Raw genomic sequence first — 27,580 nt, 5'->3', positions numbered from 1 at the left:
TAATCGATGCCTCCACTTCACCTCTGGCAGCTCTAGATATTGTGCCATTCAATATGTCTTGGTTTAATAACAAGTGAAAGCTTTTTCTGTTCTCCTGGTTAATTGGTTTCATCCCTTCAATGCGCCGCTCTCAATGAACACATTTCTAAGTACTCCTTCCCATCAGGTTTCATTTACTATTTATAGGATGACACAAGTGTCCCGTGCAAAGTGCCGTCTCCCTGCGGGCCCATCTCCTCTCTCCTGTCCCTGGCCTCGACTGTCATTCACGAGAGAAACTCAAGTGAAAGATTCCCCTGGAATCAAGCCAAGCGTAAATCACGTGATTCCGCCACACCTCCTAACGACCGTAAGAAAGGGCAGTCTTTTAATTCTGTATCACAAATCTGGGTGATGGAGCAGCTGGGCGATGGAGCAGCTGGGCTATTTCAATAAAATATTTGTTGTTGTAGTTGAAACATCAAGAATCCAAGTAGGGGTTTATAGAACATCATGGGGAGTGTGTAATACTGTTGTTGGAACATAACATTTCAGTAATGCTTTTAGTGACCCACAGGTCAGCATTAGGTGACATTTATAGTCACATTTTCAAAGCCTAACTTAGAGAAAGCTGCACTGATACCTATTTTAGAAGTGCTCATGCTTTATTTTGTGGGGGACACCACAGTGCCTACCAGAATTGACAATGTGCTAACAACAGTACTTTAAATGGGCTGGAACTCACAGGTACTGAGCCCGGATTTTTTTCATGTTGAGTACCAGAACTTCTTTAGGTCCAAGGAGAGTACCGGTACTCACTAGGGCATGTCGGGTTTTGGGTGAAATGATCATGTCATCATGCACTGGGTTTCTACTATAGAGCACGCTTTCATGGCCATTTTACCGTGAGGAGCCACCTGATTAAACGTGGCTCATTACTTCATCCTAGAAGCTGCAGTGTGGCGGGAAGGAAGGGAATCCCTTCAAAGGGAGCAGTTTGAAATGGCTGTTCCCTTCCTTCTTTGTCACTGCAGCTGTGAGCACTCATGCCACCACCAAATGAAGAGGATCATACATACACAGTCACTCCCAGTGAGGGGCATAGAAGAGGATGGTCTTTCTCCCCAGCAATCCAGCAGCAGCCAGATTGAGGAACCTTTACAGCGGTGCGACCCTTACTACCACTCCAGGCGCTGACCTCAGGGGTGCCTTGTTTTTATATATAAAATGGACTATAAGCTCCTACTGGGGCAATTCCTTGCTTTCAGAAATCTTCAGGCTACAATAAAAATGTTGAGATAACTCTGGTGATTAATGGGTCTGCTGAAAAGAGATCAGAGTTTTCTCTATAAAAGGTTTGACTCGACATAAAGGAGCACAGAGGGTTCATATGCCTGCTGCAAAGAAACGTGTACAATGCAGAATACAAAAGTGCATTTAATTTAGATAGTTCAGTGGGCTACTGCTTTTGCCAGAGAGGCCATGCCAGTGAAAAACCAACAAGGTGGCACCCCTAATTTATACAGCCTTGAACTTTCTACTATACACAAGGATTCCTCCAAATGTGGTATAACCAGGGCTTGGAAGGGCTTGAAATGGATGCAATCGGGGCTCTATATTCATGTCCACTGCAGGAAGCTGCCATTTCATGGGCCGACCAGCCTTTGCTCAAATTGTAGGTGAGAAGTGGAGGATAAAGGAAAAGGGTTAAATAAGGATCATAGGGAAGAGAACAAAAAGACTTATAGAAGGGTCAAAAGATAATAGGTAGAATTGTGAAATGAGAGTATGACACACATCTTCCCAGTGTGATGAGATCAGGCGTTTTTGGACTTAAAGAAAGTATGAGAACAGAGAGTGAACGTGTACATGTTTGTGTGAGAGGAAAGGGTGAAGAGGAGGTGAAGCAAGACTGTCATAAAGATTGAGATAATGTGAGAGTTAAAAGATTGCTACTAAGATAGAGATAATGTGAAAGATGAAGGATATCAGAGAGGAGAAAAATGATGCAAATGTCTCACAGTAAAATGATGCAAATGTCTCACAGTAAAAGAATGGGATTAATTAGAAAACTCCAAAAACAACTACTCTGTCCAGCTTTTACAATGTTTAATTCACAAAGTCGTATTTTCAGAATTGAAACATTTTCAATTCTTTTAGATCTCATTTAATGTTCCTCGCTAGCTTCACTTCCTAACCATGCCCACTGGCCCCACCCCCACAACAGCAGGGATAGTTTGGTAAGTACCTGCAATTTTGTTTTCTCCTATTTAAAGCACTGGCTAACAAGATTAAAATAATGTTGAAGTATATTTAACACATTAGAGTAACTGTTAGCAGTGAAACACATTTGATTTATAGCATTTAATGTGATTTATTAGTCTAAACTTATGTGCACAGAAAAATACCAGTCATACCTAAGGTGTTGTTTTAACATATATTGCAATTATTAATGAAATGTTTTTACATCTTCTGATGATCTGGTATAAACGCTGAATTTATAAGTTTGCACATTATGGGGGTCATTCTGACCTTGGCGGTCCATGACCGCCATGGCGGAGGGCGGCGGAAGCACCGCCAACAGGCTGGCGGGGCTTCCTTGGCGATTCTGACCGCGGCGGTAAAGCCGCGTTTGGAAAAGGGGAGCCGGCGGTTTCCCGCCGGTTTCCCGGTGGCCCAGGGAATCCGCCATGGCGGCGCTGCTTGCAGCACCGCCATGGGGATTCCGACCGCCTTCCCGCCAGCCTGTTTCTGGCGGTGTCCACCGCCAGAACCAGGATGGCGGGAACGGGTGCCGTGGGGCCCCTGGGGGCTCCTGCACTGCCCATGCCACTGGCATGGGCAGTGCAGGGGCCCCCTAACAGGGCCCCACAAAGATTTTCACTGTCTGCTTAGCAGACAGTGAAAATCGCGACGGGTGCCACTGCACCCGTCGCACCCCTTCAACTCCGCCGGCTCCATTCCGAGCCGGCTTCATTGTTGAAGGGGCTGTCCCGCTGGGCCGGCCGGCGGTCTTCTGGCGGTCGCCCGCCGGCCCAGCGGTAAAGCCGGAATGGCCGCCACGGTCTTTTGACCGCGGAGCGGTCTTTCGGCGGGAACCAGTTGGTGGGCGGCGACCGCCGACCGCCGCCGTCTGAATGACCGCCTATGTGTGTTTTTTTAGTAATGATATTAATGCATTCTATTTCTTGTGGTAGTATAACTAGGACTGCATGTGTTAGCCCGTAATTTGGCTAGAAGTAGGGGCAGCCTATGTCCAAATTCTGATTTCCACATCATTGGGATTTGAATTTACCAATGTATTCACAGTTTGATTTAAATGATATTTCTGTTAACCAAATCAGTTCATTATTATTATGCATTATTATTCTTAAATGTCTAATGGTGTTGATATTGAGTAAATTAACCTTGTTTCATAGATTTGGTTACCCATGGTCTCCATTTACCTTTACAATTTGATTTTGCGCTCCATTTATGTGACTTTGGCTTGGTGGTTCTAAAATAAAGATTTGAAACTTTTATAGATTGTAGTTTTCTTCTGTGGCCACATTGGTCATTGTGTTAAAATTTGTTGTTGGGTTTGAAATGATTGTGTATAGTTAACCACACTCCTCACTGGGTCAAACGACCCCTCAACCTCAGTGAAGTGTTTTTGAATCCTGTGAAGGATGAGAAAAAAAGCTTTAGCAATACTAAATTCAGACTATAGAAAGCTGTATATTATGGGGAGAAAGAACATGTAATGCGATCCGCAGAGTTGATCTATTTTGCACACTTAAATTTGAGACACAGAGGTAAAGTAATTAACCACACAACCACACAACCACACAAAGACATTTTCGGGTCAAGTATCATAGGTTCCAAGACTAGCAAGGTGCCCAGTAGAACATATCCAGTCCAGGCTGTCAAAGCTCACTAAACCATTTTGCAGATATATGTTATGGCCTCAAAGATCAACACAATGGGTTAAAGCCATAGGGAGTGCAATGGGAATGTTGGTGGGTGAGGGAGGCACATGGCGGTCTTTGCATAGGACAATGCAGCTGTTGGAAAATGGGTTATTGGTAAGGGCAGGTAAGTACGTCTTAGACTTTTCATCCTTGGCGTGGTCTCCCTTAACATTTTGCTTCTGTTTCCCAGGTTGTTGATGTGTGCTGGACTCTGATTTTGCTGTTTTTGTTACTCTGGGCACTTTACCACTGCTAACCAGTGTTAAAGTGCAAGTGCTCATTTACAAAATGTGTATGTAATTGGTTTATCCTTGATTGGCATATTTGATTTACTAGTAAGTCCCTAGTAAAGTGCACTAGAGGTGCCCACGGCCTGTAAACCAAATGCTACTAGTTGGCCTGCAGCACTGGTTGTGCCTCCCACATAAGTAGCTCTGTAATCATGTCTCAGACCTGCCACTGCAGTGTCTGTATGTGCAATTGTAACTGTAAATTCGACTTGGCAAGGGTTCATCTTGCCAGGCCTAAACCTTCCCCTTTCTTACATGTCAAACACCTCTAAGCTAGGCCCTGGGTAGGCCAAAGGGCATGGTGCAGTGTATGGTTAAGGTAGGACATATAGGCCCTCATTACAACCGTAGCAGTGGGTGTTAAAGCAGCTGTAATACCACCAACAGGCCGGTGGTAAAAAAATGGAATCCCGACCATGGCGGAAACCAGCAACATAGACAGCCACTTTAACACTCTGACCGCTACGGTGGTAGCAACAAACACCGCGGCGGTAACCGCCAACAGACAGGCAGAAGACAATGTACCGCCCACCCTATCACAACCCGCCCATCCGCCAGCTTTTCCGGGGCGGTACCAACGCCATCAAAAGCTCAGCAGAAACAGGACTTGGAAGGGAATCCACTCACCTCTCGACAAGAAACGAAGAACCAGGACGCCATGGAGCCCGAGCTGTAGGTCCTCCCCATGCTGGTGTATCTTCTCATACACGACGGATATCAAAGGCGGCGACCACGGTGAGTACTGCACCTAGCACACAGGGGACTTGGGGGAGGAAAAAGAGAGTGAAACACACACACAACACGCAACACCCCCACCCCCACCCTCACCCACAACACCATACACACAATTACATTTACACCCCGTTACCCCCTGGAAGAATGCAAGGACAAAAGGAATAGAGTCCAATCAGTGATATATTAGAAATAGACAGACATAGTAAACGTTTGGAAAAACAGTATATACAAATATTTACAATATGTACAGAAGGCCGTACACAATCCTTTGCAAATGTCCATGGCCCACTGGGCCAAAGAACCATGTGCGAAGCCCACACTTGACTCCTGCCTCAATACGGAGAGAGCACTGCAGGGGCATCAGGTCGAAAACACACAGGCACCTCAGGGGGATGGGGAAGTGGGGGGCACCTCTGCCGGAAGATGGTACTACGCCACTGCTCCTGGAAGGTGCAACTTGCCCACAGCGATGTCCTGGGGAATGCAAGGCCACAGTCTCTCAAGTGGGTGGTTTGCCCACTGCTTGGTCCTGGGGAGTGCAAAGCCACAGTCTTTCAAGTGTGTGGTTTTCCCACTGCTTGGTCCTGGGGAGTGCAAGGCCACAGTCTCTCAAGTGGGTGGTTTGCCCGCTGCTTGCTCCTGGGGAGTGCAAAACAACAGTCTCTGTAGTGGATGGCTTCTTCGGCATTGTGCCCAGTGTACTTCATCCTGGCAAGGACAGGGCGAGTGGATACATATCTCTTGTTTCTGTAGGGGGATTTGTGCCCAGTGTGCTTCATCCTGCCAAGGATATGGTGAGTCGATGCATATCTCCACTGGTTCTGGAGGGGGCTTTGTGCCCAGTGTGCTTCATCCTGCCAAGGATAGCGTGAGTGGATGCATATCTCCACTGGTTCTGGAGGGGGGCTTTGTGCCCAGTGTGCTTCATCCTGCCAAGGATATGGTGAGTCGATGCATATCTCCACTGGTTCTGGAGGGGGGCTTTGTGCCCAGTGTGCTTCATCCTGCCAAGGATAGGGTGAGTGGATGCCTTTCTCCACTGGTTCTGGAGGGGGCTTTGTGCCCAGTCTGCTTCATCCTGCCAAGGATAGGGTGAGTGGATGCATATCTCCACTGGTTCTGGAGGGGGCTTTGTGCCCAGTGTGGTCCATCCTGCCAAGGATAGGGTGAACGGATGCCTTTCTCCACTGGTTCTGGAGGAGACATTGTGCCCAGTGATGCTGCACTTGGGGTGTGGCATCTCACATTCCCTCACCTGGGTATCTGAGGCACGAGATTTGCAAGGAACAGGTAGCATGATATCCCATGGAGGCAGAGCCAGACTCCATCCTGCGGCGACTAAGGCTGCAAACTGCTGGTGTTGCCGGTGCTGGTGGGGGTGCTTCAAGTGGTGGTGGGATGGTCCTGGCAGTCTCCTGCAGCCCCGGACAGCTGCCAACTGGGGATGATGCTGCTCACAGTTGTAGTGGCACCGGCTGGGCATGTGGTGGTGTTGATGGCGGTGCTTGCGGCGGGGTCTGCGGCGGGGATGCTGCCGGTGCTGGCCGTGGTGCAGGTGCTGGTAGTGGTGGAGGGAGACACCAGGCCATCTCCTGCAGGCTCAGATGGCTGCCCACTGGGGATGACACTGCTCACAGTTGGTGTGGCAGCGGTGGTGCAGGTGGTAGTGCAGGGGGTGGTGCAGGTGGCGGGGAAGGTGGCGGTGCCTGTGGCAGTGCTTTCGGCAGTACAGGTTACGAGGCTGTTGGTATTAATGGTGGGCACTAGTCCCTCACCTGGAGCCTCCGAGGCCTAAAGTGGCTTGCCTTGGGTTTTCAACCCCTTCCCCACCTTGGCTAATGCTGCTGGGACCTTGGCACTGGCAGCTTGAGTTCTGGAGGAGGCCTTGCTGGGTGGGTCGTCCTTCTTGCCCGTGCTGTATGCTGGCCCCTTCTTCACCTTGGCAGGTGGCGGGATGGGTTGGTCCTTTGCAGGGGTCGGTGGCACACTGGCTACCCTGACGGGAGCCCCCTTTGATCCTCTGGGACTTGCAGGTACCACAGTGGATGCCAACTTGGTGGCTGAGGTGCTGGCCTGGGATCTGGACACCCTGGCCTGAGGGGAAGGGGGAGTGGGAGTAGTAGGGAAGAGGTCAACGTCAGCCAGGAAAGGTTTTTTCGACACACTGGGACAGGGAGATGGAGAGGGTTTGGGAGTGGAGGGAGAGGGAGTGGCTGTAGGAGGTGTATGTCTGCTGAGTTTGGGTGAAGGTGCATTGGTTGGATGCTGTTGTGAGGTGGATGGCTGTTGGGTGGGTGGGTGCTTGCATTTGTGTACTTTGGGAGGAGGGGTCACAGACACACTGGGAGAGCACACAGGGGATGTTTGCATGGTTGTGGGGGTGGTGACTGCCAGTGAGGGGCGTGTAGTGATGGGCGTGCTGGTGATGGAGGTAGTGGATGAAGATGTAGTGCTCTCTGTTGGGCCACCATGCTAGAGTGAATGCCCTCCAGGTATACATTTGTTTGTTACAAATGCCCTGCTACACCCTGGATGGCATTCAGTATAGTTGACTGCCCAACAGAGAGGGATCTCAGGAGGTCAATAGCCTCCTCACTGAGGGCAGCAGGGCTGACTGGGGCAGGGCCTGAGGTGCCAGGGGCGAAGGAGATGCCCACCCTCCTGGGTGAGCTGGCACGGGAAACACGCTGAGGGGCTGCTAGGAGGGTGGTGCTGGTATGGGGGTGGGGACTGTACCTGTTGTTGGGGTGGGCAGAGAGGTGTCCGCCACCACCAGGGAGCTTCCATCTGGGGAGGAGTCGCTGTCAGTGGTCTCCCCTCCTGTCCCTGTCGTGGAGCTCCCCTCGCCCTCCATTCCACTGGTGCCTTCACCCTCGGTAGATTCGGCCTCTAAGCCCATGTGGGAAACAGTCCCTCCGTCGCCGGTGCCTCTGCTCCTCTGCCAGATGATGCTAATGCACACAAGGACAGGGCAACAAAACAGAAAGGGGAGGGGGAGACAGAGGATACACCTAGTCAATGGCAGCAACACCACTACCGTTGGCGTACCCAACACACAGTGAGCTGCCCTATGCACTATCCCATGCCAAACCAGTCACTAAGATAGTCACCAGCCCATGGTGTACATTGCCTAATGCCAGCATCTGCACACCTGACACCCACAGGACCCTGCCCAGTAGTATATGGCCACTTGCACCATTGGGGTAGGAGTGCACCAGAGCCTGCACACAAGGGACCTACCCTGCCATGATCGCCCTGGCCTAGGGGTACCCACAGCCCACATTCCCCAGCCAGCTACCTCCTAAAGCGTGCAAAGTCTGCTTTCTGAATCTGTACTCACCCCCTTGTGGCTGCTGTGATGCACTCAAGCGCCCATCCAACTCCGGATAGGCCACCGCCAGGATGCGGAACATCAGGAGGGTCATGGTGCGACGGGCACCCCTTCCATGTTGGGAGGACAGCCCCAGCTGGGCCTCCACTGTTTTCTTGGTCCAACGGCGCAGATCTTCCCATCTCTTGTGGTAGGGGGTGCTCCACCTGTGATAGACCCCCAGGGTCTGCACCTCCTTGGCGATGGCACGCCAAATACCCTTTTTCTGGTGGGCGCTGACCTGGAGGGAAAAGACAGCAGAAAAGGAAATCACTCACACGTCCGGACTGGCATACCCATTGCCCACCAATTCCCACCCATGCCCTGAAGCACATACACTGACCACCTCTCATGCAGCACTCAGGCCAGGATGCATCAGCACCCCTCAACATGTGGCTTACATCCACACCACTCCAAACATGCATTGCCCACACATCATGCTCACAGTGTACTCACCTGTTTGTCTGGAGGACTGTAGAGTAATGTGTACTGAGGCAGGACCCCATCCACCAGTTTCTCCAACTACTCCGTGGTGAAGGCAGGGGCCCTTTCCCCAGACACATGAGCCATTGTCGCTTCCAGACTCAGGTCACAGCAGCACTTGCAGTGCAGGTCCTCTCCTGTTGAAGGTCAGGAAGCAAGTGAGTGAAGAGATAGAAAATGGTGGTCACGTCTGCGGCGGTGTGTACCCTCACCGCCAGGCATACATCACCATTGGCTCCTGGAATCCATAGGGCCCAATGATAACCAATGTGCAGTTTTGCGGTGGTCATCGACCGCCTACCGCGATGGGGCACAATGCCACCGCACTTACCTCATTTCCACTTGTCCCTCTTCACAGGTCAGGCAGTCACCATTTCAGGGGTGCACATGGCATGGCACCTAACTGCGTCACAGCAGACATTGGCACATCATGTGACTCTCGACTTCACATACAGCTTCTGTGATGTAAATTCAGCGATACTAATGCAATCTATATGGAAATATGACCCTCTGATCACCATTCTCCTCCATAGGCCACTGCCCCTGAGGCAGATTATGAGATGGTGGCTTTCAAACTACAGTGGCCATGGCATCAGGGATGTCTCAGCCAATGTTCTCCAACGTGTTGACCAGAGTGTTGTCTGCCCTGCAGAAACACAAGCGCAGCTACATCATGTTCCCCCAGTTGAATAAATTGGCCACAGTGAAACCTGACTTTTATGCCCTGGGACATATCCCCAACATCATAAGTGCAGTTGATGGTACACATGTGGCATTTGTCCCCCCCGGAGAAATTAACAGGTTTACAGGAATAGAACAATCTATCACTTGATGAATGTGCACATGATGTGTTTGGCAGACCAGTACATCTCTCATGTGAATACCAAATATCCTGGTTCTGTGCATGACGCCTATATCTTGAGGAATAGCGGCATCCCATATGTGATGGGCCGACTCCAGAGGCAGCTGGTGTGGATAATAGGTGAACCCAAGGTCCCCACCCAGTATAAGTAGGTGTCTGGGTATGGGGTTGTCCCTAAGGGTGAGTGTGTGTTTAACAGTTGTCCCTCGATATTTACAAGTGACTCTAGTTACCCCAACCTCTCATGGCTACTGACCCCAGTGAGGAATCCCAGGACAAGAGCAGAGGCGTTACAATGAGGCACATGGGTGTACAAGGAGGATAATTCAGAGAACCTCCGGCCTACTGAAGGCCAGGTTACGATGCCTCCATCTGACTAGTGGATCCCTGTACTACTCATCCAAGAAGGTGTGCCAGATCATTGTGGCATGCTGTATGTTGCACAACCTGGCCTTGAGACGCCAGGTGCCTTTTCTTCAGGAGGATGAGCCTGGAGATGGTCTTGTGGCAGTGGTGGAGCCTGTGGACAGTGACGAAGAGGAGGCAGAGGAAGAAGATGTTGACAACAGAACAAACGTAATACATCAGTACTTCCAGTGACACACAGGTAAGAGACTGTAACTCCACTTAACATTTCAGTAAACTGTTGGACATTGTACATGGCAGCCTCTTAACCTATGTCTATGCCCACTGACTGTTCCCTTTGGATTCTCTATTTTCAGATCTGTGTGCCCCATTCTGGCTCCTGCCATATGTACTGCTGTCCACCAAATGTGACCCTGTAGTATATTTCACTGTACATATACGTTGCAATGTTTTGAGAATGTTGTACTAATACATTTGAGATTCATTACACTGACTCCAGATTGGTATTTGTTTCAAGGGTGTTTATTTAGGTGCTAATAAGTATAGGGGTATTTGCAAGGGGCTGGGGTAATGGGAGGAGAGTCCATGGTAGAGTCCAGTATCTTGGTATCACAGGTGCAATGTCCAAGGGGGCATAGGAAGGTGAGCAATGGCAGTTCAAGGTGGACAGGGGAACAGTGTGGGCAGAAGGGTGACTATCCTGAGAGTCTTATTTCCTGGCGTGGGTCTTGGCAATGTTCACTGTCTTCTGCCTAGATCGCAGGGACCGTTTGCGGGGTGGTTCTCCTTCTGCAGGGGGTGGGGTGCTGGTGGCCTGTTGGTCTTGCGGCAGGGCCTCCTGTCCACTAGCGCCAGCGGAGGTGGAAGGCTGGTCCTCCATTTGTATACTGTCAGGTGCCCTTTGTTGTGCCACTGCCTCCCTCATGGTCTTGCCCATGTCAGCCAGCACCCCTGCAATGGTGACCAGGATGGTGCAGATTTTGGTCAAGTCCTCCCTGATCCCCAGGTACTGTCCCTCCTGCAGCCGCTGGGTCTCCTGCAACTTGGCCAGTACCTGGCCCATGGTCTCCTAGGAATGGTGGTATGCTCCCATGATGTTTGAGAGTGCCTCATGGAGAGTGGATTCCCTGGGCCTGTCCTCCCCCTGTCACACAGCAGTTCTCCCAGCTTCCCTGTTGTCTTGTGCCTCTGTCCCCTGAACCGTGTGCCCACTGCCACTGACCCCAGGTTCCTGATCATCCTGTGTTTGTGGGGTTGCCTAGGGTCCCTGCAGTGGTGGACACACTGCTGATTGACCTGTCCTAGGGACAGTGGCATGGGTCTGCTGGGTGGGTGCTGTGCTGTTGTTTCTAGAGGGGGCAGGCTCTCTGGTGGTTTGGTACTGTGGCAGGGTAACCAACTGTCCAGAGGTCCCTGATGGGCCAGGTTGTTCATTCTGATCCAGACGTGCAGTGCTGCTGTCATCACTGTGGGCCTCTTCTGGGGGGGGGGACTGGATGTAGCTGGCACCTCCTCTCCGGTGACGTTGGTTAGGAGTCCTGTTGGGATGCAAATGCATTGTTATTGTATCTGCATGTACCATCTTGTGCATCGGGGTGTTTCCCTGTATGATTGTGATTTCCCTGTCGGCTTGCTATTGTGTGAGTGGTGATTTTGTGGGCTGGGTGAGTCTCTCTATTGGGCATGCTGGGATGATGGCTGTCCATGCAGGTCTGTGAGTGATGTCCATGCATTGTTGTTGCATGCAGGGCTTGGTATTGGGATGGGTGGGTTGTGCTAGTGGGGTATATGTGAGGTGTTGGAGTGATGGGGGTGAGGGTAGGGGTAGGAGTTTGTGATGGCATTCAGGTAGGGTAGGGGGGAATAAGGTAGTTACGATTTGACTTACCGGAATCTAGTCCTCCTGCTACTCCTTCGAGGCCTTCAGGATGCATGATCGCCAAGACTTGTTCCTCCCATGTTGTTAGTTGTGGGGGAAGAGGTGGGGGTCCACCGCCAGTCTTCGGTACAGCAATCTGATGTCTTGATACCACGGAACACACCTTCCCCCGTAGGGGGATGTCATCCCTGGTTCTTGGGTGCTGTCCCACGGCGTCGACCCTGTCCACGATCCTCCGCCATTGCTCCATCTTCTTTGCAATGGACATCTGCTGCACCTGTGATCTGAATAGCTGTGACCCTACCTGGATGATTTCCTCCACCATTAACCTTAGGTCCTCCTCTGAAAACCTGGGGTATCTTTGGGGTGCCATCAATGTGGTGTGAGTGATATGTGTGAGGATGTGTGGGGTGATGTGTTGTGTATGCTGTGATGTGCGTGAAAGGTGTATCGGTGATGGTGTTCTGTGCCTCTGATTTGGTGGGTTCTCCTGGCTTGTCTCTCTCAGTTTTTTTTCATTGTAAGGGGTTGTGGGTATTGTGGCTGTGTGTTTTATAGTGGTGTGAGTGTGTGGGTGTGGTACGTGTATATGTGTCAGGTGTGTAGTTTGAATTGTCCAATGTAGTGTGGTTTTGTAAATGTGTGTGTATTTTGAGCGTGGCGGTGTGTACTGCCAATGGTTAACCGCGGTTAAAAGACCACCGTGTTGATTCGTGGGTCGTGATACTGTGGGCGTATTCCTGTTGGGGTAACAGTGTGGGTTTTGCTATCGCCAGTTTATCACTGACCTTTGATGTGGCGGACTTGTGTGGGTGTCTGTATAGTGCCGATATTCTATGTGTGGGTCATAATACCTGTAGCGAAATAACGCCGCTGTCACGGTATGATGGCGGCCCTCAGCATGGCGGTAGGCGGCATTTACCACCACAGTTGCAATGAGAGCCATGGTAATGTGTTTTATATGTCCTGACAGTGGAATATTGCTAAATTCGTTTTTTACTGTTGCAAGGCCTGTCCCTCTCATAGGTTAACATCGGGGCTACCTTTAAATATGATTAAAGTGTAGATTCCCTTTGGGAGCGGATGGACATGTTGAGTTTGGGGACTCTGAGCTTACAATTTAAAAATACATCTTTTAGTAAAGATTAGTTTAAGATTGTTTGTTTGAAAATGCCACTTTTAGAAAGTCAGCATTTTCTTGCTTATTCCGTTTCTGTTACTCTGCCTGTTTGTGGATTTCCTGTCTGGGTCAGTTTGACAGTTGGGCTGGTTGCACCTCACACTAGACAGTGACACAAAGGGAGCTGGGGTGTAGTCTGCATTTCCTGATAAGCCATCTGTGCTAGGAGGGAGGGGAGGAGTGGTCACTCACACCTAAAAGGGCTGTGCCTGCCCTCACACAATGCACTCTCCAACCCCCTGGTGAGTGGCTGGGGCCTGGCTTGGGCAAGGCAGGAATTCACATTCAAGAGAGACTTTTCTTTGAAGTAGGCCTACCTCAAAGGAGTTATTGGGTATAAGAAGGGCATCAAAAACCACAGACTTTAGAACACTTCTGGAAACCAAGAGGAACCTCTGCCTGGAGAAGAGCTGAAGAGCTGAGGAAGAAGAGCTGCCCTGCCTGTGACTGTGCTTTGTGGAGGTATCCTGCAGTTGCTGCTTCTGCCAGAGTAAGAGGGCAAAGACTGGACTTTGTGTGCCTTCCATCTTGTGAAGATCTCCAAGGGCTTGATTTAGAGCTTGCCTCCTCTTGTTTGAAGTCTCAGGGACAGCAAAGACTTCTCCCTGCCAGCACCTGGAGACTCTGGAGAGACTCCTACTCTGCCAAGTGGTGCCCATCCAGTTCCTGGGACCTTGAAAGGAGAAGCTGGCAGCCTAAGGAGAAGAAATTCACGCACAGAACGCAGTGCCGGGATGCAGGAGGCTGGCCTGTCTTATAGTGGGTACCTGGTGGTACTTATACCTTGTGCCAGGTACAGTTATCCCTCATTAGTAGATTAGTAGTGTTCTAGCAGCTTAGGCTGATAGAGGTAGCTATAGCAGAGCAGCTTAGGCTGAACTAGGAGACATGCAAAGCTCCTACTATACCACTTATATCATATAGTACTATATCATAAGAATCACAATACTCAGAGTTACTAAAAATAAAGGTACTTTATTTTAGTGACAATGTGTCAGAAATATCTCAGAGGATATACTCCCTTAGGAGATAAGTAAAATACATAAAATATACACACAAACCAAAATCAGGTAAGTAAAAAGTTAGAAAAGTAGTGCAAACACTGTAGAATACAATAGGATGCAATAGGCCTAGGGGCAACACAAACCGTATACTAAGAAAGTGGAATGCGAACCACTTAGGGACCCTAGGCCTAGTGTAGTGTGTAGAGGGTCGCTGGGAGTGTAAAAAAACACTACGTGTGTCCAAGATACCTGTGGGAAAGTAGCCTCTTTCTAGCCTTGTTACCCCCACTTTTGGCCTGTTTGTGAGTGTATGTCAGGGTGTTTTTCACTGTCTCACTGGGATCCTGCTAGCCAGGTCCCAGTGCTCATAGTGAAAACCCTATGTTTTCAGTATGTTTGTTATGTGTCACTGGGACCCTGCTAGTCAGGACCCCAGTGCTCATAAGTTTGTGAGCTATATGTATGTGTTCCCTGTGTGATGCCCAACTGTCTCACTGAGGCTCTGCTAACCAGAACCTCAGTGGTTATGCTCTCTCTGTACAAATTGTCACTAACAGGCTAGTGACCAATTTCACCAATTTACATGGGCATACTGGAACACCCTTATAATTCCCTAGTATATAGTACTGAGGTACCCAGGGTATTGGGGTTCCAGGAGATCCCTATGGGCTGCAGCATTTCTTGTGCCACCCATAGGGAGATCTGACAATTCTTACACAGGCCTGCCAGTGCAGCCTGAGTGAAATAACGTCCATGTTATTTCACAGCCATTTACCACTGCACTTAAGTAACTTATAAGTCACCTATATGTCTAACCTTTACCTGGTAAAGGTTGGGTGCTAAGTTACTTAGTGTGTGGGCACCCTGGCACTAGCCAAGGTGCTCCCACATTGTTCAGAGCAAATTCCCCGGACTTTGTGAGTGCGGGGACACCATTACACGCGTGCACTATACATATGTCACGACATATGAACAGCGTCACAATGGTAACTCCAAACATGGCGATGTAACATGTCTAAGATAATGGAATTGTCACCCCAATGCCATTCTGGCATTGGGGAGACAATTCCATGATCCCCTAAGTCTCTAGCTCAGACCTGGGTACTGCCAAACTACCTTTCCCGGGGTTTCACTGAAGCTGCTGCTGCTGCCAACCCCTCAGACAGGTTTCTGCCCTCCTGGGGTCCAGCCAGGCTTGGCCCAGGAAGGCAGAACAAAGGACTTCCTCAGAGAGAGGGTGTTACACCCTCTCCCTTTGGAAAAAGGTGTTAGGGCTTGGGAGGAGTAGCCTCCCCCAGCCTCTGGAAATGCTTTGATGGGCACAGATGGTGCCCATCTCTGCATAAGCCAGTCTGCACCGGTTCAGGGATCCCTCAGCCCTGCTCTGGCGCGAAACTGGATAAAGGAAAGGGGAGTGACCACTCCCCTGACCTGCACCTCTCCTGGGAGGTGCCCAGAGCTCCTCCAGTGTGCTCCAGACCTCTGCCATCTTGGAAACAGAGGTGCTGCTGGCACACTGGACTGCTCTGAGTGGCCAGGACCAGCAGGTGACGTCAGAGACTCCTTCTGATAGACTCTTACCTGTGTTGCTAGCCTATCCTCCTTCCTAGGTAGCCAAACATCCTTTTCTGGCTATTTAGAGTCTGTGCTTTGGGGAATTCTTTAGATAACGAATACAAGAGCTCATCAGAGTTCCTCTGCATCTCTCTCTTCACCTTCTGCCAAGGAATCGACCGCTGACTGCTCTGGACACCTGCAAAACTGCAACAAAGTAGCAAAAACGACTACTGCGACCTTGTAACGCTGATCCTGCCGCTTTCTCGACTGTTTTCTGGTGGTGCATGCTGTGGGGGTAGTCTGCCTCCTCTCTGCACTAGAAGCTCCGAAGAAATCTCCCGTGGGTCGACGGAATCTTCCCCCTGCATCCGCAGGCACCAAAGAACAGCATCACTGGTCCTCTGGGTCTCCACTCAGCACGACGAGCGAGGTCCCTTGAACTCAGCAACTCTGTCCAAGTGACTCCCACAGTCCAGTGACTCTTCAGTCCAAGTTTGGTGGAGGTAAGTCCTTGCCTCCCCATGCTAGACTGCATTGCTGGGAACCAAGTGTTTTGCAGCTACTCCGGCTCCTGTGCACTCTTCGAGGATTTCCTTTGTGCACAGTCAAGCCTGGGTCCCCAGCACTCTAACCTGCATTGCACGACCTCCTGAGTTGTCCTCCGGCTTCGTGGGACCCTCTTGTGCAACTTCGGGTGAGCTCCGGTTCACTCCACTTTGTAGTGCCTGTTCTGGCACTTCTGCGGGTGCTGCTTGCTTCTGAGTGGGCTCTTTGTCTTGCTGGATGCCCCCTCTGTCTCCTCACACAACTGGCGACATCCTGGTCCCTCCTGGGCCACAGCAGCATCCAAAAACCCTAACCGCAGCCCTTGCAGCTAGCAAGGCTTGTTTGCAGTTTTTCTGCACGGAAACACCGCTGCAAGCTTCTTCACAACGTGGGACCTCCATCCTACAAAGGGAAAGTTCCTAGTCCTCTTCGTTCTTGCAGAATCCACAGCTTCTACTATCTGGTGGCAGCTTCTTTGCACCCACAGCTGGCATTTCCTGGGCATCTGCCCACTCCCGACTTGATCGTGACTTTTGGACTTGGTCCCCTTGTTCCACAGGTACTCTCGTCCGGAAATCCATCGTTGTTGCATTGCTGGTGTTGGTCTTCCTTGCAGCATTCCCCTATCACGACTTCTGTGTTCTCTGGGGAACTTAGGTGCACTTTACACCTACTTTTCAGGGTCTTGGGGTGGGCTATTTTTCTAACCCACACTGTTTTCTTACAGTCCCAGCGACCCTCTACAAGGTCGCATAGGTTTGGGGTCCATTTGTGGTTCGCATTCCACTTCTAGAGTATATGGTTTGTGTTGCCCCTATCCCTACGTGCTCTCATTGCCATCTATTGTGACTGTACATTGCTTGCATTGCTTTCTATTGTTATTACTGCATAATTTTGGTATTGTGTACATATATCTTGTGTATATTTGCTATCCTCATACTGAGGGTACTCACTGAGATACTTTTGGCATATTGTCATAAAAAATAAAGTACCTTTATTTTTAGTATATCTGTGTATTGTGTTTTCTTATGATATTGTGCATATGACACCAGTGGTATAGTAGGAGCTTTACACGTCTCCTAGTTCAGCCTAAGCTGCTCTGCTAAGCTACCTTTTCTATCAGCCTAAGCTGCTAGACACCTCTTCTACACTAATAAGGGATAACTGGACCTGGTGCAGAGTGTAAGTACCCCTTGGTACCACTACAAACCAGGCCAGCCTCCTACACCCGGGCCCAGGAAAGACCAGGAGGTCACCCCTTGGAGGAGGAGACAGAGGGGGTGCTCAGCAACACAGAGAGCCCACACAGAAGCAAGCAGTACCTGAAGAAGCACTTGAACAGGGGTTCAAGAAAACTGAACACGGCAGTCATCTCAGCACTACAAAGGAGAGTCCCACGAAGCCAGTGGTCAACTCAGCGAGGTGAGCAATGCAGGACAGAGTGCTGGGACCTGTGCTATGCTGTGCTTGAAGGATTCCTTGCAAAAGTGCACTGATGCCCTAGCAACTGCAGATCACGCAGTACACAGGATTACTGTCTGGCGTGAGGGGGCAAGGACTTACCTCCACTAAATTTGGACAGATGGACCACTGGACTGCCGGGGTCACTTGGATCCAGCTCCTGTCTTCCAGGGACCACGCTCATCAAGATGAGAGGGGACTCAGAGGACCGGTGATGCAGAAGTTTGGTGACTGCGTCAGCAGGGGAAGATTCCATCGACCCCCGGGGAGATTTCTTCTTGACTTCCAGTACAGGGTGAAGGCAGACAGCCCTCAGAGCATGCACCACCAGAAAACAGTCAAGAAAGCCAGCAGGATTAGGTGCTACAATGTTGCTGGTAGTTGTCTTGCTACTTTGTTGCAGTTTTGCAGGCGTCATGGAGCAGTCAGCGGTCGATCCTTGGCAGAAGTCGAAGAGGGAGATCCAGAGGAACTCTGGTGAGCTCTTGCATTCGTTATCTGATGAGAAACCCACAGGAGAGACCCTAAATAGCCCTCAGAGGAGGATTGACCACCTAACCAGGTAAGCACCTATCAGGAGGGGTTTCTGACGTCAACTGCTGGCACTGGCCACTCAGAGGCCTCCACTGTGCCCTCACACCTCTACATTCAAGATGGCAGAGGTTTAGGACACACTGGAGGAGCAATGGGCACCACCCCTGGGGTGGTGATGGACAGGGGATTGGTCACTCCCCTTTCATTTGTCTAGATTCGTGCCAGAGCAGCGGCTGGTGGATCCCTGAACCAGTGTAGACTGGTTTATGCAAGGAGGGCACCATCTACCATCTGTGCCCTTCAAAGCATTCCCAGAGGCCAGGAGAGGCTACTTGTCTCAGGCCCTTAACACCTATTTCCAAAGGGAGATGGTGTAACACCCTCTCTAAGCGGAAATCCTTTGTTCTGCCTTCCTGGGACTGGGCTGCCCAGACCCCAGGAGGGCAGAAGCCTGTCTGTGGGTTGGCAGCAGCGGTATCTGCAGTGAAAACCCCAGAGAGCTAGTTTGGCAGTACTCGGGGTCTATGCTGGAGCCGATGTGCCCTGACCCGACAAAAGGAGAAATGACGCAAGGTCTCACTCGTGAGTGAAATCGACGCATCGCAAACCCTTTTTGATGCACCCAAAATACATATTCACGCTAACAGTGTTAGCGTGTGTGTTTAAAACTACATGAAGACTCTTTTTGCTTTTTAATTGATAACTTGATTTGTGTATTGTGAATTTTTGTCGTTTTGGTCTTGTTTTGTTTAGATAAATATCTCTATTTTTCTAAACCTGTGTTGTGTCATTTTGTAGTGTTTTAATTAAGTTACTGTGTATGTTGGTACAAATAGTTTACACATAGCACTCTGAAGTTAAGCCTACTGCTCGTGCCAAGCTACCAATGGGGTAAGCAGGGGTTAGCTGAGGGTGATTCTCTTTTACCCTGACTAGAGTGAGGGTCCTTGCTTGAACAGAGGGTAACCTGACAGTCAACCAAAGACCCATTTCTAACACCTAAACTTAGGAATAGGCCAATAACCCCCACTAGGTTCAGTTAGGTCTCAATAAATTAACCCCTGCCCAACCCTTGGTAGCTTGGCAACGAGCGACAAGACTTAACTTAGGAGACAATGTGTAAAGCATTCAAGTATCACTAATCAGTAATTAAATAAAACACAGGAAACAGTTTAAAAATCCAAAACTAATTTTAAAAATAGGAAATATTTTTAGCTTTAAAATGACACCAAAACGTTTAAAATTGGATAAAGGGAACCGGAGATTAGAATTTTTAAATAATTAATGCTTTTTAGTGCTTAGAAACGAACAGCGTCAATCTGGTCATCTGGTCGCACCTTGACCGGGGCAAAGTCATAGTTTAAGGCCAAACGCGATGGAGCCATGCTCAGGTACAGCCCGCAGGAGGCCTCAGCCAAAACTTAGTCATTTTCTTGAAGATTTTCTTCAGCGGGACCAAGTTGCCAGTGCAATTCGACCCCCTAGAACTCTTCCTCGGATACGCGTCGTGGAAGCCCTCAGTGGAGATTTCTATGTTCGGACTTAGATGATTTTTCGAGATGAAAATCCTTTGACCAGGATAAACCTGAATCTTGATCCGACGTCCTTGGAGACCTCTTTGGATACACTGCCTGGGAAGTCCCGGTCAACTTTCTACGTTCGGACTTAGTCACTTTTTCTGAGATTTTCTTCAGCAGGACAAACCCGCTAGCCAGGCCGGGTTGCGGTTGAGGCAAGCCGGCTAGAGTTGCAGCGGTGGGTTGGTCCCTGTATGGACCTTTTTTTCAAAAGTTCTCCAAACTTCTCCAAACTTCTGGATCTTCTCCCAGATGTCCTTTTAAGGTCCAAAGCTCACCCCAAGGTTCCAGAAGCTCCAAATTGCTCCTTGAGGGTTCAGACTACAACTTCCTGAATGCACCAGGTGCAGACTCTAAACTGGCCACTGTACAGTGGTTAGCTGGTCACTTTCTTCAGGAGTTGGTACAGGGGACTCTGATTAGCAATTTTTCACCTGCAGCAAACAGGGAGTCCCTCCTTGAACCAGTTGATGCCAGGAAAAGTCCTTCTTGTGGTGAAGCCCAAGTGTGCAGCTGGTGCAGTCCTCCAGAGTACCATGTCCAGGTGAAGGTCAGGGGTCCAGCAGGGCAGTCCTTCTTCTGTAGTTCTTCCTTGTGGGAATCTGAGGTGTGGGTGCAGGTCTGCCAGTTTTATCCTTGCTGCTGGGTGAAAAACACGGGGTCCTGGTTCTCCAATCAGGTGCAGTGTCCTTCCCCCTGTGATGACCACTTCCTGGGAACTGTGGCAAAAATCAATCCCATGGAGCAACATTCCTCAAAAATCCATCATGGCTGAAACTGATTTTTGGAGGTTAGGTCCGGCTGAGCCCACCCACTGGTGTGGCTAAAAATCCTGAACACACCCCTCTCCTGCCCTCTCCTAATCTAATCAAGGGGGCACCTAATTGTCTGAGTTTGCAGGATGTGAGGGGGGTGATGGGATGCTCCAAATGTCCTTCCCTGCCTTTGAAGACCAGTTTGGCAGCCTCTCCTGCTTCTCCATCTGCTGAGGGAAGTTCTCTTCCCCCAGACACATCTCTTTGTGTTCAGCCCAGGCCACTTCACACCTCATCAACGCAGCCTGGCCAGGCTGCCAGAGGCTGGTCAATTAGAGAAGCGCACTACAGGGCTGAAGTTGGCAACTTTTTAGGCAGAGTTTAAAACTCTTTACCTGAACAAGTTATATTAAATCCAACAATTGTAAGTTGGGAGATTTATTAAAACAATTAATTTGATACCAAACGTATCAAGGGGACTTTATAAATTAAAATAAAGTCTCCCCATTCTAGCCTATGGAGGTAATTTGCTACAATGAGGGAAAAACTAATTTGGCTGTTTTACCTCATCAGGGCTTATAAAACTATTTTTATAAGGGCCCTGCTTATAGTTACATGGCACCTAACCTTAGGGACACACAGGGCACACCTTAGGGGTAACTTACATGTAAAAATAGGGTATTTTAAGTCTTTGGAAGTTCTTTTAATTCCAAAGTCGAATTTGCATATAACTTGAGTTTAAAAACAGGCAGCAAGAAAGGCCTGCCTTTAAAATGACACTGGGCATCCCAGCAGTACACTACCTATGCTGGGGTCCCTAAACCTACATGCTCTACCATATACTAGAGACTTATATGTAGGTTAATATTGCCAATTATAATTAGCCTAATTTGCATATCCACTTTACACAGAGCACTGGCCCTGGGACTGGTAAGGAGTCCCCATGGCACAGCCAAGAGTCAATAACCACCAGTTATCTGTTCAAAACGTTTGGGGTGCCCAGGACAAAAAGGAGGACTTTTCTACAGCAGCCCATTCTCTAATTATAAAGGTTGAGACTTGTAGGACTAAAGGGTTGAGAAAGGCAGAGAGGGAAAATTGAACAATAGATCAAATTTCTCCCCCCACCACCAACCCCTCTCTTTAATTGTCATGGGCGTAGCATGGTCAGTAAGACTTGGAGGTGGGGTGAGCTTCCGATTTTCCGACAATCAGTGTGGCATATAAGGTTAAAATACATTACACAACAAACATGGAAGATGAGAGGGGCCTACAAGGCAGTGGGACTAGAGAGGAATGCATAGCGGTAGGAGGACTAAGTGAGAGAAAACTCAATATTTTGTAAGATAACCAACATTTTTGAGGACTTTCAAAACCGAAAGAGGATGAGAGGATGTGTTTGTGCGTTTTTTTCTGTGTGTGTGTGTAAAAATCCAACAGACACCTCACCATACCCGACTGAAATCATATGAACCCTATTATTCATCAGAAAATACATTTATTAGTGGAGTGTAATACCCCAAGCACACATCCTGAAGCTACACCCCTGCAAATCGATCAGTGACAATTAGTTAACACCTCTTTTTATACTGGGCATTAAGGTATCTTTGGGCTGGGATGCATGAGGCGTAAGAGGTATAGCCAGATGCCAACTAAATTCTAAACTGAGCTATGAAATGATATATGTTCTATATCTCTCTGACAAGGCAAACTATTTTTCATGTAAAATTCAACAACATGTTTTTAGAACAACAACAGACAGCAGAAATTGCTGACGTTCTGCAATGCCCTCTTTTTTGGATAGCAAGGGAAATATTTTTATTTCCTGAATGCAAAATGTATTTGCTAGACCTTGCATCCTTGGCCTGGTTTCTCTTGACTTTTTTGCCTTTCGACCTCCTGTTTTGATGACCTCTTTTTTGTTGACTTTATGACTTCAGGCACTTAACCCCTGCAAACCAGTTCTGCTCCCTGCTTAAAACATGGTAACATTGGATTATCCACAGTTGGCTTAGTTAATGTATTTGTAACACCCTAGTGAAGTGTACTACCTGTGCTCAGGGCCTGTCAATTAAATGCTGCTAGTGGGCATGCAACACTGATTGTGCCACCCACTTAAGTAGCCCTTCAAACATGTTCCAGGCCTGCCACTGTAAAGCCTGTGTGTGTAGTTTTAAAATGCCATGTCCATCTGGCAAGTTAACCCTCTTGCCAGACCCAAACCTTTGTTTCTGATACATATAAGTTACCACTAAGGTACGTCCTGGAGAGCCCAAGGGTAGGGTGCAGTGTAATTAAAACGTAGGATGTACTTTTAAGCTTGACATGCCATAGTAGTGAAAAACTCTTAAATCCGTTTTTCACTACTGCAATGCCTATCTCTCCCATAGGATAATATTGGGATTACCTTGTTATATTTTATTAGTGTCATTTCCAATTGGGAAGGCATGGGACCCCCATGTTTGGTATCTCTGAAATCACAATTTAAAATCACAATTTATGGTGAAGTCAGGTCTTAAATTGTAATTTTGAAAATGCCACTTTTAGGAAGTTGGCATTTTCTTACTTTAGCCATTTGGTGCCTTCTGCCTGTCTCTCAATAAACATCTGGAGTGGGTGACAGCCACACACACCGGGAGCTTAGATGTGACTATTCGGCCATCCATAGCCTGATAAGCCATCCTGGGTAGGATGGGAGGGAAAAGCTGACACTTACATCAGAAGAGGCTATGTGCCGTCCACACACAAAGGGCTGCATACCCTTGTAGAGGATCTGGAGCCAATGCAAGAAGGACTCTGTGCACCTCAAAGGCCTCTCTTTGAAGTCTCCCCCAGTTCAAAGCCACAACTGGGAATAAAGTACTGGACCTCATACACTAGCAAGTCAATTGACTTCTGGACTTCTGGACCCTGCCAGGAAGAAGGACTGCTGTGCTACTGAATAAAGTGCCACTCTGTTGGACTGCTACTCTGCTGGACTCCTGCTCTGCTGACCTGCTGCCTGCTGCCTTCATTGCCTGGAAATGAGAAGAACTGGAGCTGCTTCTCTTCAACCCAGGACCAAACTGACTCCAAGGGCTTCGTGGCTTGCCTCCTGACTGAAATGTTAGGAACCTAAAGACATCCATCTTACCTGCTACAGCACTTGGAATCTGCCAACTGTGAGTCTTGTCCTGCCCTGGGTGCCAATCCAGTCCTGGGCCCTTGGAAGTGGGTAAAAAAGGGAAACGTCCTCAACCATGCATTGTAAACAACACAGACATTTCCTATGCAAGTGTAACCAAGCTTGCCTAAACAATGAATGGCTATTTTTGTGCCTTAACCATGAATGTGCTGAACTATGCATATGCATGTTTAAGGCACAGAAACACCCATGCTTTGTTCGGGAGAGGATGCAGTGAGGTAAGTGGTGCTGGGGCAGGGTTGGGGAGTGGATTAAGGGATTAGGCGTTTTTTTTTAGGGGGTGTGTTTTTTTTTTTTTTTAATGAATTAGGGTGGGGCGTTGGGCTAGAGGCAGGAGTGACGTGGTGAGGTAAGTGGGGCATGGATGGGGGGTGGATTGAGGGTTTGGGTTGGGTGGGGGCCTGGGGCAGGCTATTTTTTTTTAGGAGCATGGTGGGGTGGTTTGGATATTTTTTTAAGGAACTAGGGTGGGGGTTGGAATGGGGGGGAGTGACGCTGTGAGGTAAGTGGAGCAGGGGTAGGGGTGGAGGGTGGATAAAGAGATTGCGTGGGTGGGGGCTGGGGCGGGTTATTTTTTTTTTTTAAAGGGCGAGGGTTTGGGTATTTTTTTAAGGGCTTAGGGTGGGGGGTGGTTTATTTATTTTTTTAGGGCCGGGAGTAGGGGAGTTTGGGTATTTTTATATTTAGGGTGGGGGTGGGGTAGTTTTTTTTTAAAGGAGTGGGGGAAAGTTTAAGGAAGGGATGTAGGATCGGGAGAGGTCGCGGTGAGGTAAGTGGGGTTGGAGCAGGGTTGGTGGGTAGTCTTTAGTGGTGGGGTTGATTTAGGGCTTCGGGTGGGTGGGGGTGTCGGGGTACTTTAGCTTTAGTTTTTGGGGGTGGGGGCCAGGGTATTTTTTTTAACAGCTCAGGGTGGGTGGGGGTTTGGGGTAATTTAGTTCTTGGGGTTGGGGTGGGGTGTCGGTATAGTTTATTTGTTTATTTTTTTCAGGGCTTAGGGTGGGTGGGGGGCTCGGGGTAGTTTACTTATTAGGGGGCAAGGTTTTAGGGCTCAGGGCGAGTGGGGTATGTTTTGGTCATTTAGTTTTAAGGGGTTGGGGTCAGTATAGTTTACTTTTGGGCTCTGGGCGGGTGGAGGGTGTCGGAGTAGTTTACTTTTATGGGGTGGAGGTCGGGATAGTTCTCTTTTAGGTTTAGGGTGGGTGGTGGGTTGTGGTAGTTTAGGTATTAGGGGTGGGGGTAGTTTTGGGCCTCAGGGCGGGTGGGCAGGTGGTATGATAGAACCACACATGTCATTTTGCATGCCGTTTCCAAACATGCCTTTACTAGGCATGCTTTTACAATGAAAATTCATTGTAAAGGCATGTGTGGTAAAGGCATGCGTGTAAACAACTTGGTCATAAGGCAAGCTTAGTTCCAGTATGCATGGTTCCATCATACAACCGGTAAAAAGTACTGCTCCAGTCAAAATCAATGCATAGACTGCGTTGTGCTGCTCAGAAATGGTGCAGCTCCATCAACGCTGATTCATTGCTGATGGTGCAAGGATCGAGGACATCACATAACTCACTTTGCACAGCTCAGGACCGATGCTTTTCCTGCATCCCAAGGATCAAGGATGGCGCATCGCCTCCTTTGACCCTCACATTTCCTCAACATCGATGCAAAGAAGGTACTTTGCAGCAGGCCAAGGCTGGTCCCCATATTTGACCTGCGCTTTATCGCAGTCAGCCTAAACATTTAGATTTGTCTACATCTAGCATGACCGGATAGCCCAGTTGGCGCTTTATGCTTTTAAGCACTACATTTCAGTATATTCTTAAAAAATTCATATCTCAAGTTCTACATGATGGAATTTTGTCATTTTGGTCTTGTTTTTTATTAAGTTAAGCTTTATTCTTCTAACCAGGTGTGGAATCTGTTTGTGTGATGTTTTCAATGTTTTACTGTTCGAAGTGTTGCACAAATACTGAACATATTGCCTCTTAAGTTAAACTTGACTGCTCTGTGTGAAGCTACGAGAGGGTGAGCACAGGTTAATTTAGGATGTGTTTATGACCTACCCTGGCTAGGATTGTGGTTCCTGCTTGGATAGGGTGTGTACCTTTGCCAACCAGAAACTCAATTTCTAATAGTATTGAATTGTACATCTAAATCAACAGTTCTGCTAGTTATGATAATAAATAGAGCCTTCTACAAAAATCTACATTTTTTCTTGGTGCTTAGTGATAGGTGATAATTACTACCCTACTCATTGGTACATTGTATGCAGGTCATCAAAGTATGTGTATAGTCCACTCAGCTATCTTACAGGGATTGGAACTTGTGGCTTGTAGGTTACACCTAGATCACTACAGCAAATACATGAACTCACTGATCAGTCTATTAGCGATAGATTGCCAGTAGAGGAACTTGAGATCGCTGCAGAATGAACCTTAATCCAATGAGTTTTTTTACAAGCCGATACTCTATATCATAGGAGTACAGCATTACTGGAGCAGAGGGATGACAGGCTTGGTGGTCGAGGGCCATGGAGTCACAAAGAAGAATATTTGTTCACTTGTGCGCCATGATCACTTGCAGGTCGGGGTGGCTACTCATCTGCATTTGGAACTATTGTCTTGGGACTGCTGACCAGTGATTCTATATTTGGCAATAAACTCACCTGACTTTGCATCACTTCAACTGCGGTCTGGTTCTCCAGCTATAGGGGTAAACTTCATTTCTGGACCAGAAACTCAAGGCAAGCTTCACTGACCTATGCATCGCGGCTTTACGACTATGGATGTGGAACTGAAAACCCTGGTAAGGCATTGTACGGGTTGAAGAAGCGTGTCCTTGGTTTACAGTACTCACGCATGAAGCTTGCCCTTGATTTGCAGTAAAAATAAAGATCTACAAAACTCACAAATTTGTGTTTAAAAATGGACTGAGGACATGCGCACTGGGGTGAACTCCCACAAAGGGTTGGGTGTAGGGTTTGTCCAGAGGCCAAAACCTGCTGCCACCTAAAGGCTGGTGATGTAAAGTTACCATCATTTATTTGAACTTAATGATATTTTAATCTTTAACATGCATAACATATACTCACACGAGTGCACACATTATTTCACACTTAGACGTAGTCAAACAAGTGAACTATATGGTTTTGTTCAATTATAGTTAGTATATATGCATTTTCAAATTGACATGAGTGGGCTTAGACACCTTACTCCATTTTAAAGTGAATCTTGTTTTCTTGCTTGTTGTCCATAACTTTCGTTCTGTTCTAGGTACCAGAATCGTAGCGTTCTCATAAAATGTATTATTTTCTGTTAGCTTACAGTGTGAAGGTCATGTTTTTTTTTTACAAATAATTGGTTAAACTATGATTCTTAGCACTTGCCTTGAATGGGAGACATATTAGGTGAATACTCCTTTGTGAGATACTATGAAGGCTTTGATGATAGTAGAATCTGGCATTATACTATCCATGGAAGGAGACCGACATCAAGTGCATCATGAACAATGACTTTTGTTGGCATCTTTCTTCATTGGGAAATGTAAGAGCTGTAATTTCTCCTGAGTTTGATGATTTAATTCTCTACTCTTAATTTAATATTCTGGTTTTAGTTAGTCTGGTATTAGTTACTCCCTTTCTTCTCTTGAGACCCGATGCTTCTTATATTTCTGATCATAGACTTACTTTCTAGAGCAAATGTTTTTCTCTTTTCCTGACTGGAACCTTCATTTGTTTCTATTTTTGATGCTATCTGCTGACAACAGCTGCTTCTAATTTCCCAATCTCTCCGCATTCTTAGCTTAGTGTTAGGGAGTTTCGCTTCATGGGGATGACATTTTTCTACTTTGCATATAATGGGGGTCATTCCGA

This window comes from Pleurodeles waltl, chromosome 3_1, assembly GCF_031143425.1.
Source record: "Pleurodeles waltl isolate 20211129_DDA chromosome 3_1, aPleWal1.hap1.20221129, whole genome shotgun sequence".
Lineage (NCBI taxonomy): Eukaryota > Metazoa > Chordata > Amphibia > Caudata > Salamandridae > Pleurodeles > Pleurodeles waltl.
The sequence above is the reverse complement of the archived record's forward strand: the minus strand, read 5'-3'. Positions refer to the sequence as shown.